The 11,833-nt window shown below is 32.2% G+C and overlaps 1 long non-coding RNA gene across 1 annotated transcript; it reads left to right on the top strand.

Annotated features, from left to right (window-relative positions):
- Window positions 1–889: 889 nt before the first annotated feature.
- LOC129319217 (uncharacterized) lies at window positions 890–2,250 on the top strand. The gene is made up of 2 exons (XR_008595466.1): window positions 890–1,014; window positions 1,804–2,250. It is a non-coding gene; the product is annotated as an uncharacterized LOC129319217 (long non-coding RNA).
- Window positions 2,251–11,833: the final 9,583 nt, after the last annotated feature.

Below are 11,833 nucleotides of genomic sequence, written 5' to 3'. Positions count from 1 at the left end.
CCCAAAGCTTGATAATAAGATTTTTCGAACCTATTCAAACTGCTACCAGGTTTGGTCCAAATGACTAGATCTAATATTTTTCAATCCATTAAAATAACTTGTGTTCACCCTGAAGTTTTAATAATAGAACTTAATGGATTGGAGAAGATTGGACTTATTTTATAAAATTAATGGGCACCTATACATCACTATTAACTTTAAAATACTAGAAATTCCTAAAGAAAAATTTTATAAGTATTTTTACATTTTATATTTACTTTTTTTTATTTGAACTGTCAATATTTAAAAAATGTTAGTTAAATTTAATGATTTGAAAACTTTTATACTAATTTTATTAATGTTATGGGCACTCTTACACTATCATTCACTCAAGGATATTGGATACCTTTAAAGAAAAAGTTTGTAAATATTTTTGCCATTTAACTCATTAATTAATACAAGGTTCATGATATTCACATATTATACTGAAATAAAGCGTAAAAAAATACAACATTTAATATATAAGTAAAATGAAAAAAATTACAATTACTAAATCGTTTATGTATCTATCGTTTGTGTATCTAAGGCCATCAAGATTAGTTAGGATTAGGAGACCAAAGGCGTATATTTTTGAGAGGAGGGAGTGGTAAATAAAAGACAATTGGCCTTCATGGGCCCCATGGTATATGGGTGTTGAACTTTTGATTTCCAATCCACTGTCGATGCACATGTCGTGTAGTGTTTCTTTGATTTCCGGGTCCTGAATTCGCCACCGCCCTCCACCTTGACACAGAACTGTAGGATGTTTATTTATATAATTTTTTAAAAAAGGAGAAAAGTAATCAATACTCAACGTGATGCCTCTATAGAAAGCCGCCCAAAACACCACACATTCTTCACTCTTCTTTCCCTCTCTCTGTTCTGATAGAAGCAGACTAGCAGAAACTCCCTCCCTCTTCGTTCCGTTAGAATCAACTCTTTGTTCTTTGTAGATCCGGCGTCAAAGATCTGAAGCAATCCTTGGCCGACCCACAGGTAAACTCTCCCTTCCCTGTATGCATGCTCGAATGTCACCCTGCATTTCATCATTTTCTGCTATGATTTCCTCTCTTACGTACAGAAACTGATCGTTAAAAACAACGCAGATCCATTCTTCTGATGTTTTTGGATTCGAATGTTTATTTCTCTATCTGAGTCTCAAGTAAAGCGGTAATCGTTCTCTGCTCAGTCTTCCATTCTTTCTGTCTCGTCGGTGCTCTGTCACCATTATCTTTGTCCAGCGCTTCCATCTTCGCCCCTTTTTTACCGAAATCATATTGGTTGTTTAGATTGTATGCTTCCATCTTCCAGTCTGAAGTTTTTAATGTTTCCATTATGCTCTGTTCTGGGTTTCTTCGGGTTGGAATGTTTATTTCTCTTTCTCCGTCTGAAGTAAAATGGTGATAACGCTGCTCAGTCTTCCATTCTTTTTATCCTGCTCTGTTTGCTTTGATTTTTGTTTTTGGACTGGTTCTGCTGCACCGTGGCGAGAACGGGGCAAAACCGATACTTGATGGCTCGGCTCACAGCCGCGGTCTGGGAACATTCCCCGGCGCCGCTGCCGCCATTCATCGGACATCTTCGCTGCCCTGAGCTGGCGAGATTAAGGGAACAGAGAGAAGTGGATGACAGGGGTGCTTGAACCACCATGGCCCTCATCTCCGCCCCGTCTTCATTCCCTGCTCCGTAACGTAGTCATGGGCTTCCGATTCTGTTGTTTGTTGGATCTGTCACTGTTTTTTCTTTTTTTTTTGTAGAATCAGTCACTGTTTGTTGTTAATGCAGGAATGAGTTCTTCAAATAATTCAGGGGGAAACAACTTCATCGGAAATTATTTAGGCTATGGACGAATCTCTGGTTCAGACAACGGCAGCGGCGGCGGCGGCGGCGGCGGCAATGGAAATAATTCAAACGGGTCAGGAAGTACCAAGAATCAGATAGGGCGCCTGCTAAGCTATGGGAGTCCAAGGCCACCTCCACCTAAAAAGTAAACAATGCTTCTTGTCTGATAGGCTCCGTGTGTGTGTGTGTGTGTGAGAGACTTTGTATGAGGATTGTGTTTTGTTTCTGTTTCGTTGTTTCTCTGGTTCTGTTTCATTGCGTGTTTCATGGTTTTATTTAGACTGGAGGCTATGTTTCATGAAGCATTGTGTGAGGATTGTTTGTTGTTTCTGGTTTTGGTCTTGTAGGCTTTGTAATGTGTTTTTGAGTAAGTTTCATCTTAAACAAGAATTCCAGTTTCATCTTATACTTTAATTCCATTGATGAAGAGCTCAAAATCTAGCAACAGGAAAGCAAAGGAGGAGCAGAGAAAACGGAGAGGAGGAAACTACAGTATAATGAAACACCAAGTATTTTTTGATCGCTGATAACATAAACTAATCTTCCCAAAGATATTATGGCAAAAAAGTAATTAGCCCTTCGTAAATAAATTTATTCTAACTGCAAAAACTGTAAATGAATCTCCAACCAATTAAGAGAGAGAGAGAGAGAGATAAGGATTCCTATTACTTTTTTTTTTTTCAATTTGTTGCCATCAAAAATTTCTGTTACTCAAACCAAGTTAAATTATATATGTGCGTATTATACATATCGTACTGGACATGTTATAGACTTGCAATGCTGTATCTGACTGAGTTTGGAATGCATGTATTTCCTTTTTGATTAAATTAAAAAACAGAGAGAGATTCCATCGGGAAGAAAAACAGAGAGAGAGAGAGGAGATGAGGCAGAAGAAAATGTAGGAAAAAGCTGAAATCAAAAATATGAGGAGGAAAAGAGAATAAAAGACGATATATATACACACACACATATACGCATATATATATATATATATAGACAGAGAGAGAGAGAGAGGAGATAATTTAGGCTTTTACTTTTGAGTTTTGATTCACGAAGTGGGTCTTCTATTCTAATAGGAAGCTCAATTTATTTACAAAACCTAAACAAAATTTCTGCAATTCATTGAAATTCCAAAGCCGCCCCAGGCCAAGACACGGCCCCCAATTTCATAACACAAAATAATGGTGTTTGTTTTGAATTGAGACAGAGAACCATGAGAAATTTGTAGCATACTGTAGACAAAAATTGTTGTGATTTATATATAAAATAAGAGTTCATTGCATGGATTAGTATTATAAATAGAAAAACTACAATCTGGCAAAAAAATATAGTCTAAGCAGAGGTTAATTTTGATTAGATAACAAGAGGGAAAAAACTTAATTATATTATTTATTTGCAAGAGGTTAATACGATATATGAGTAATATTACTTTTTCGATTTTCGGGCATTCTTCCTTGAGTTACTTAGCTAGCTTTCCTTCTGCTTCTAGTTTTCCATTCGCTTTCTGGTCATTCTGAGAGTCTTATTCATTTGTCATATTGGAGAATACCAATTGCCTCATCAACACCAATTCCCATTACACATACAGTACACTAGGGTGTTCATAGGTTCGGTTTGATTTGGTTTTGGGCAAAAACCAAACCGAACCGAACCATTCGATTTACTGATAATTGAGACCTGATCGGTTTTTATGAAGTTCGGTTTGGTTCGGTTTTATTTTCGGTTTGTTAAGATCTTAATCAAGTTTTAATGCACTTATTTATTTTTTTTCCTTTTCTCCATCTTCATAATGGTGCTATGTACTAAAATTAAATTTAATTCTTTTTGACTCCCTTTTTTTCATAAATAGATATAAAAAATGTAATAAAATTTTAATGTGATAAAAATAATTAATCATAAAAATTTATATAAGTTTTTAAGATTAAAATATTTAATATTATGTATTTTCATTAAAATCCTTTGAAAATGTTTATCTATGTATCTATATTTTAATAATAATGAAAATTTATTATACAAAATTCAAAACAAAATGTTTCTTAAGATAAATTGAATGCTGAGGCTTTTAGGTTGCAAAAATTAAATGATGATCATAGTATGATTATTATAATTACTTAATATTATGCATTTCATTCAAGTATTTTAAAATGTTTATTATTACTATAACAAATTCAAAACAAAATTCTTCTTGTAGATAAATGGTTATATATTTTACAAATAAATAAATAGAATTTTTTAATCAAGTTTGGTTCGGTTTGGTTCGGTTTCTAGTACTCAAAACTGAACTTGAACCGAACCAATCGGTTTATGATGAAGTAGACCTGATTGTTATTCAGTTTTGATCGATTTGTCAGTTTGGATTGGTTTGAATCGGTCCTTTCGGTTTGGATCGGTTTTGAACACCCTTACAGTACACTTCTTAAGTAAGATCCATGCTTTACAATAATTATGTCTAGCAACGTTTATTTTAGTGTTATTATTAGCAGTGACATTATAAGGAGGCTATAAAGAAAAATAAAAAAAAAAAGAGAAATGGACAATAATAGGGAAATTATATGGTTAGAAGCCGACTTGGGAGATTTTGATACCATATTCTCTGTAAAAAACAAGGTTCCCATACTGTTCTTCAGCATACATCTTTTAAATATATCTAGTTTAATATATAATTAAATACCCCACTAATGTTTATTGAAAAGCATTACGGGTTGATGACCGATGTGTAAATTAGCCGACCAAAAGAATGTTAGCAGTCATAGCTGAGTTAATTATTATTCTTTTTAATAAACTTGGGCATGCAGAAAAGAAGAGAAGTGACAAGAGAGATTTGAAAGAGGGGAAGGGCCACAAGCGTTGAAGAGGGAGAGAGAGGGGAAAACAAAAGCTATCAAATCTGCCTGATTTCCTGATTGGGCATCTGGTAAGATTGTGTTTGTTTTTAAGCTAACAAAGTGGGCCTTCTTGTACTTGTCCCTACTGGCAGAACCACATGATCGGTCATACGAAACTAAACCCTATATATATATATATATATCTTGTGGATACAAGGATAGGATTCGGTGCGCGTGGCTCCATCATTGTGAAAGGTTTAACAATAGAATCTTTTCTAGCCTTTTGCGTTGAAACAAGACAATTCTAAGATACATGGCCTAATTAAAGCGCACTAAGGCAAATAAAAACTGTGCTTCTTTTTTATCCTAATTACAGGGCACTTTTTTTAATTTAAAATATAGAATATCATGCATGTGCAATGCACTATTCCAACCAGTTGAAATTCAAGAATGAAAATTTCAAAGCAGAGAAACACCAAAATAGTCTGTTCAAAAAAAAAAAAAAAAAAGAGAGAGAAACACCAAAATAGAAATCAAGTGTAGCAGGCGTCTGACCTACAGACAGTGTCGGACCCAGAAAAATTACTTTGTGAGAGCAAAATTTGTGCATGATATAAATTAATTATAACTTTTTATTAAATTATACTAAATATAAAATTTAAAAAATTAAAGGCTATTAAAGAACTATGCATAAAATATGAAATTATAATAACATAAAAATTATATATCTATTAGAATTATGTTTTTTATTTTAAATAATAAAAAGTAACTCTTTTGAATTTTGACTAATAAATGTGGGTTCAATTGATAATGATTTAGTTCATAATCCCCTAACGCTAAATTTTTTGTGCCAACAAAATTTAACTCTTTTGCATAGTACACATTTTTTGTGATAATTTTTTTCAATTTAAACAATCAAAGAAAATTATTTTCTAAACTATTGCTCCCTTCTTTTTAAAACTCTTTCTATTTAAAGCTAAAACATAAAAATAAGATCTTGGTCAAGTAAAAATTTTAGGAAATTAGTGAAATTTTGTGTGGGGCCACATGAATTTTTTTTTTAAATTTTTTGAGGGGGTAGGCAAGCTAAAATTTTTAAATGGGGAGTAACATATAATAAATACTTTTTATGCTTAGCGAGGAACAAAACTCCCTCGACCTTCACTAATCTCTCCCTGATGTTAGAAAGGGATTTTATCCCTTGCTAATATAAGATTATTTGTTAATCTTCCTCATTCAAATGTAATTTTTACCTTTTAGAGATGTCAAAAATTATTCCTTTCTGAGTGTCTGGCTAATTTCTCATTTTTAGCAAGGAATATAATAGCTGCTTCTAATTTTCCTCACTAATATACTGGGTGATGAAATTTCAATTTCTCATTAATTTGATCTTTTAGAGGAATAAAAGATTTTCACGGATACTGCTAAATTACATTGTTCTAGCAGTTTAATCCTGCAAGATTTGAACCACTAACTCCTGAATTATTATCTCTACAGGTTGAAAATCTGGTCCGAATTTCACTAGCTGTGTTAGGTAATGTGCCTCGCTTGCAAAAGTTTAAAAATAAATAAAAATGGTGCACTCATATCAAATGTGAAAGGATTCGAGTTGAGCGGCTGACACGTGTCCATGTAAACATGCATGCATGGAATGATCACGCAGTCATTGTCTGATGCATGTGGGCCCCACGGTTCCGCGACCCTGCTCCTATTCTTTTTTTATTTTGTGGGGGGGGGGGGGGACGAAACCTCTCCCAATCTTTTGCCCCTACATTCACACTCTCCATTTTTTATCATAACATTATTTTATTTCATTCTACCAATACAAAATTACCTATCAAACTATCTTACATTTCATTGTTTAGCAAGCTTGTCAACTGCACTGGCCAAAAAAACAAAAAAGAAAAAAGAAAAAAAGCAAGCTCGTCAACTGTGGGAATTTTTTTATTGAAAAAATGACAATCAAGAACCTTCAAAGGTCATTAATTACAATTAAGGACACTAAATTATATAAATCTTAATAATAGACTATGATTCTTACTTAAAATTAAATACATATATAAGTTTACAAAATTACCCTCCACTTAAAAAATAAAGAAATAACATTACTAAAGTTACTATTATAGGATGAGAATATTTTTAATCTTAGTTGGAAAACTAATGAACAATAGTGGGGAATGGATTGTTTTCTAATATAAAACTAAAATTTAATTTGAACATTTTCAATGGCACTTGTGAATATATAATAGTCACTTGAAAGTATACTAAAATTACTTTTGAATATGAACCAAATTGATTGTGAATTTTTATACTTGTTAATGTGTAGGTAGAACACTTGAAAAATAAAGAAATAATACTATTAAAATTATTATCATGGAATGAGAATATTTTTAATCTCAATTGGAAAATCTATGAATAATAATTGGGAATGGATTGTTTCTCGATATAAAATAAAATTTACTTTTAAAAATTTTCAAAAAATATTTGTGAATATATAATAGTTACTTGAAAATTTGTTAAAATCACTTCAAAGGAGCATTTTAGACTATTTATATTTTTTAGTTTCAAGTAAGGACCATGATTTGTTGTTAAAATTTTAATAATTTAAGGTCCCTAATTATAATTAATGGCCTTAAGAAGTCCTTCATTGTCATTTTCCCCTTGCTATTTCTATCTTGATCCTTTCTTTTCTTTTTCATTCCTTTTCATCAAAATACTCCCTCTGTTGATAAATATAAGACATTTTTAATAAAATTATATTTCTCATAAGTTAGTTAAACGTATTTAAACTGATACTATATTTTTTATATTTATCTTTATTTATAGGATGTATTACTTCAAGATGAAATGTTGAGTGATTTAGACATTTAGTTATTAAAGGTATTTTTTTAAAAAAAAATTATTATCTACACTTTAAAAAATTAAAAATACTTTAACATCTAACTTATAAAAAATATTTTATATTTTTTGAGGGAATACATTCTTTCTACCAAACAGGCCTGTCCCTTTTTTTTTTTGGGAGGGGACGTTAATGCAACTTTGATTAAAAACTCTTTATCTTTTTTAACTTTCCGACGCCTGGGTGGGTTTGTTTTTTTTTTTTTTGAGCCAAGCAGGGGCCTCCCTTTCAGACTAACCTTTGTCATTGATAAATGGGCTTGCAGGGCCCAATTAGTCCACGAAATCTGTCTCATTCTCTATGTGGTCACGTGTATCTCATTCCTTTCCTTCTCTCCCCAATCGTTAATCCATGCCCTTATCCTCGCACTGAAAATTTTGGAAGACTTCTGGGGGAAAAAAAAAACAAAGAAAGAAAGAAATCTCCGACGCAACTGGAAATAAACCCGTCGCAAATAAAAAATTCAAATTTCTCAAAGTTTTTGAAAAAAATGACATAAAATTTTGTGAAATGTGTAAATAACAATAAGATTTTATGAAATATGATAATTTTTCTCCAAGTTCCTTGAGATCATTTTGACATTAATGTCTTTTGTAAAATGATTATGATATCTTTATTTACAATAAAAAAGCAATGGATCGGAGATCTGAACTTCGCTTGAACTTAGCTTGAAAATTGTATAATACATTTTTTTTATTTCATTTAAGTATTGGTTCTTCATATGCTTTACCGAGGCTTGTCATCTTTTGACACAGTTGGCCCTTTATTTCACAAGCTCAATACGTGCTCAAACCCAAAACAATTTTAGGCTGAACACCAACATATAATGAAGAATAAAATTTAAAAAAATCAATTTCTTGAAGGATAAGTTTTATGACTGAATATGGGAAACCTAGGAAAACAAGAAAAAGATTGTGATAAAAAATGACCTAACTTACAAATAAACGAAAAAATCCCTATTTATATGTTTTATGAATACAATCGGATGGAGCGTCTAAAATAAACTGATTAATCTCACTTGTCTGCCTGATGATGATGATGTGCAATTTGCACTTCTTATGTCATGTGTCTCATGTTCTTCCCAAATTGCAACAGTTAATTCAACTAAAATTCTCAGCAAGAATTTTTAGAGATGGTACAGGAAATTCTCGCTTATTTCTTTTTCCCTTCTACACTCTTTCCTATCCCTTCGAAAAATGTGATTGGATGACAATTTTTTTAAAAATAAGCTCAAAAATATAAATTATGATAGTGCGTTAAGAGACGAACAGAGAGCAAAAGTCCTATAAGCCTCAGATCCACACGTGGATTTGGTGATCTTGTTGACTGGCTAAAGGATGTGTTTATGTTTTTAGATGCATATGAAATTTTTTTTTTATCTATCCTTTGCGCAATTTGGGGTAGTAGAAATCGTTAGGTTCATCAAGGTTTCAATGTTTCTCTTCAGGCCGAAAGAGATATTGACTCTTCGCCATTGGGCTTCAATAATCAAAGATAACAGTGAATTAAAAAGTAGGTCTGCTACATTTGATTTTCTTGGAAATATGGGAAAGTTGTGACTGGCAACTTATTCTTTATAGGATTTTGAAGGCAAGAGGTTCTAATAGAATTATCAATTTATCATACACTCTTATATTCTGTTTCAACAATTTCATTTGGTACCTATCATTGATCTCAAGGGCAACAATTTGCCTAGGTTATAGAAATTAGGAGACGTACTCCTTCATTTTATTAGTAATATTGGCCCTTGTGAGTATCTGAAGAGCTCTACCAACAAAAGTTTGCTCCAAGCTCTGATGAATTTTTTTCGGCCGTTTAGTTCTTGTGCTCTTGTCTGACATGATGTTGATGTTTTTCTTAGTTTGTTTAATCACTGATAGCAAAAACTAATCTTCCCAATGATATTATAGGAAAGAAGTAAGTCCTTCGTAACTAAATTTATTCTATATACACAAGCTGTTAATGAATCTCCAAACCATTTCCCAAAAAATAAAAAAAGGATTCCTACTATTTTTTTGCCAAAAAAAATTCCTATTCCTCATATTGGTATTACGGTGTGGAAATAATACATAACATATTATATGAATCTACGATGTAACAAATGGCATCGGATATGTTGTAAATTTATACTATTGTACTACTCTAGTAATATATATGACAGAGCTAATTAATAAATTTGGCATTTATTAAGAAATGTTGGTTATTACTCTTAAATTATAAAAAAGAATATAACTTTTTAATTTATTAAGAAAGTGACTATATTTGTTGTGGCGAATAACATAAAGATATTAAATATATATATATATATATATATGTATGTATGTGTGTATATGTGTATGTATATATCAATCAATATGAAATATAAAACATATAATATGGACAAAACATAAATAATATGAAACACACAGGAAGTGATAGAGATTAAAAAAGATGTGAGGGGAAGGGTAATATCGATGATTGTACGGGCCTCTGGGGAATATTGGGCTGCAAAAACAGTACAGGTGACTTTTGGGCCCTAACAAAAGCCCAATCACCGGTGGAAGGAAGGTAGGCCATGTTTGGTGAAGAGGATTGAGAGGGAATGAGGTGGGAAATGGCGCACCTCCTATATTTGGTTTGATGGAAAGCAATACTATTCCATTGGAAAGTTTTGAGCCTCAAAATGAATCCGTAATTGAGAAGAAGAAATGTCATGTGGATTATCGAATTACTTGCGAAAAGTAAAAAATAATCCTAATGGAAAAACAAACAAAAGAGTCCTTTGAATTCATCGCAAACTTGTTGAAGAAATCTTTCATTGTGTCACACATATTTGATGTCCCTAGATCCAACTCAAGTAATGAGTGTTAAAATTAAAAAAAAAAAAAAAGTGGCCAGTGGGTCTCAAATGGAATTCGGGCAGCAACAGAGACAGAAGAATGAATTCTCCTTATTTGGAGAATATCTTTTAATACGTGGTAAGCACTTCCAACAAATAACTATTATGATTAATAAATAAAGTTCAAGTTTTAAATCATCAATATTAGAAATTTGAATGTGATCAATACCTAAAGTGTCGTCTAGCAAAAGCTTCCTTAAACCATCTAATGAATGATCTAAGTTATGCACACCCATATTCATAAAAAAAAAAAAAGACGCCAAGAAGTCAATATATTTATTTCTTTCATGATAGATGTGATCAATCTCGACTTATCACTCTTTATATAGTAGAGAATGTATTTATCCAATCAAGCAACTGTTAGCATTCATATAAGTGGTCTCTTCGACAAAAGAGTCACAACAATCAACATCTAGTTTAACCTATTTGAAACCTTGCTCCCATGCCAAATTCAAGCCATCCATTATGGTCCATAGTTTTGTAAGGTGCACACCCCAATATTGCTACAAAATCCATAGATCCAAGAGTCATCACTGTTACATACTAAATGTAACATCCCAAGTTCTAAAATTAAATTAATTAGAATTAATTAAGGGTCCATCAAATTTAATTTAATTAATTAGAGTAATAGGATGATCATTGGGTCCATCAAATCATATATGGAGGTTAAATTCAAACCTTAAGTGCTATTAGGCTGCTTTGAACCTAAAATATTGGGTTGAAGTTAGAGTTGGCAAATTTAGTCATTCATTGTGATGGACAATGTTTTTTACCATGATCGGTGCATTGAATTTTTAAAATGCAGAGACGCATTTTGAATAGAAAACTAAAAAAGATTTTGAGAGAGGAAACAAGAGGAATAGTAGAGCTCTACTAGGGTTCTCTATTAGGTGGACGTGGTTTTAGGCCATCTAATTCTCGAGTATACTTCCTTTTCCCTTCTCATCTTTTTATTCTTGCATTTTGTTGGGATCTTTGGGGTGTGTGGAGTGCTGTCTAAAAATGACAACCATGTAATTCCATTCTAATGACTCTAATGAAGTCTAACGATGATGTTTTAAGCTTCTAATTTTAGGTTTATGTTAATAGTAGTGGTTAAGGGTATTAATGATGGGTTTAAGATTAACCATAATGTTAACTGAGCTAGATTAATTTAATGAAGCTTGTTGAGGAGTTGCTTACCGCACCAAATCCACACAGCTTTCATCACTATATATCGATAGATATTACATCGAATCTTTACTTGCCCCACTTGCCTACAACAAAACCTGGTGCAACAAGAATGACTATACATTGAAAAAGCTGTTTCATGCAATAGTTGGGATCTTATTACCTACACACACACTTAGTGTATGTTTGATTTTAGTTTGC

This window comes from Prosopis cineraria, unplaced genomic scaffold (assembly GCF_029017545.1).
Source record: "Prosopis cineraria cultivar Desert tree isolate PC_DT_omini unplaced genomic scaffold, ASM2901754v1 PC9, whole genome shotgun sequence".
In the NCBI taxonomy this organism is placed as follows: Eukaryota; Viridiplantae; Streptophyta; class Magnoliopsida; order Fabales; family Fabaceae; genus Prosopis; species Prosopis cineraria.
This window is presented reverse-complemented; position numbering and strand designations above follow the sequence as displayed.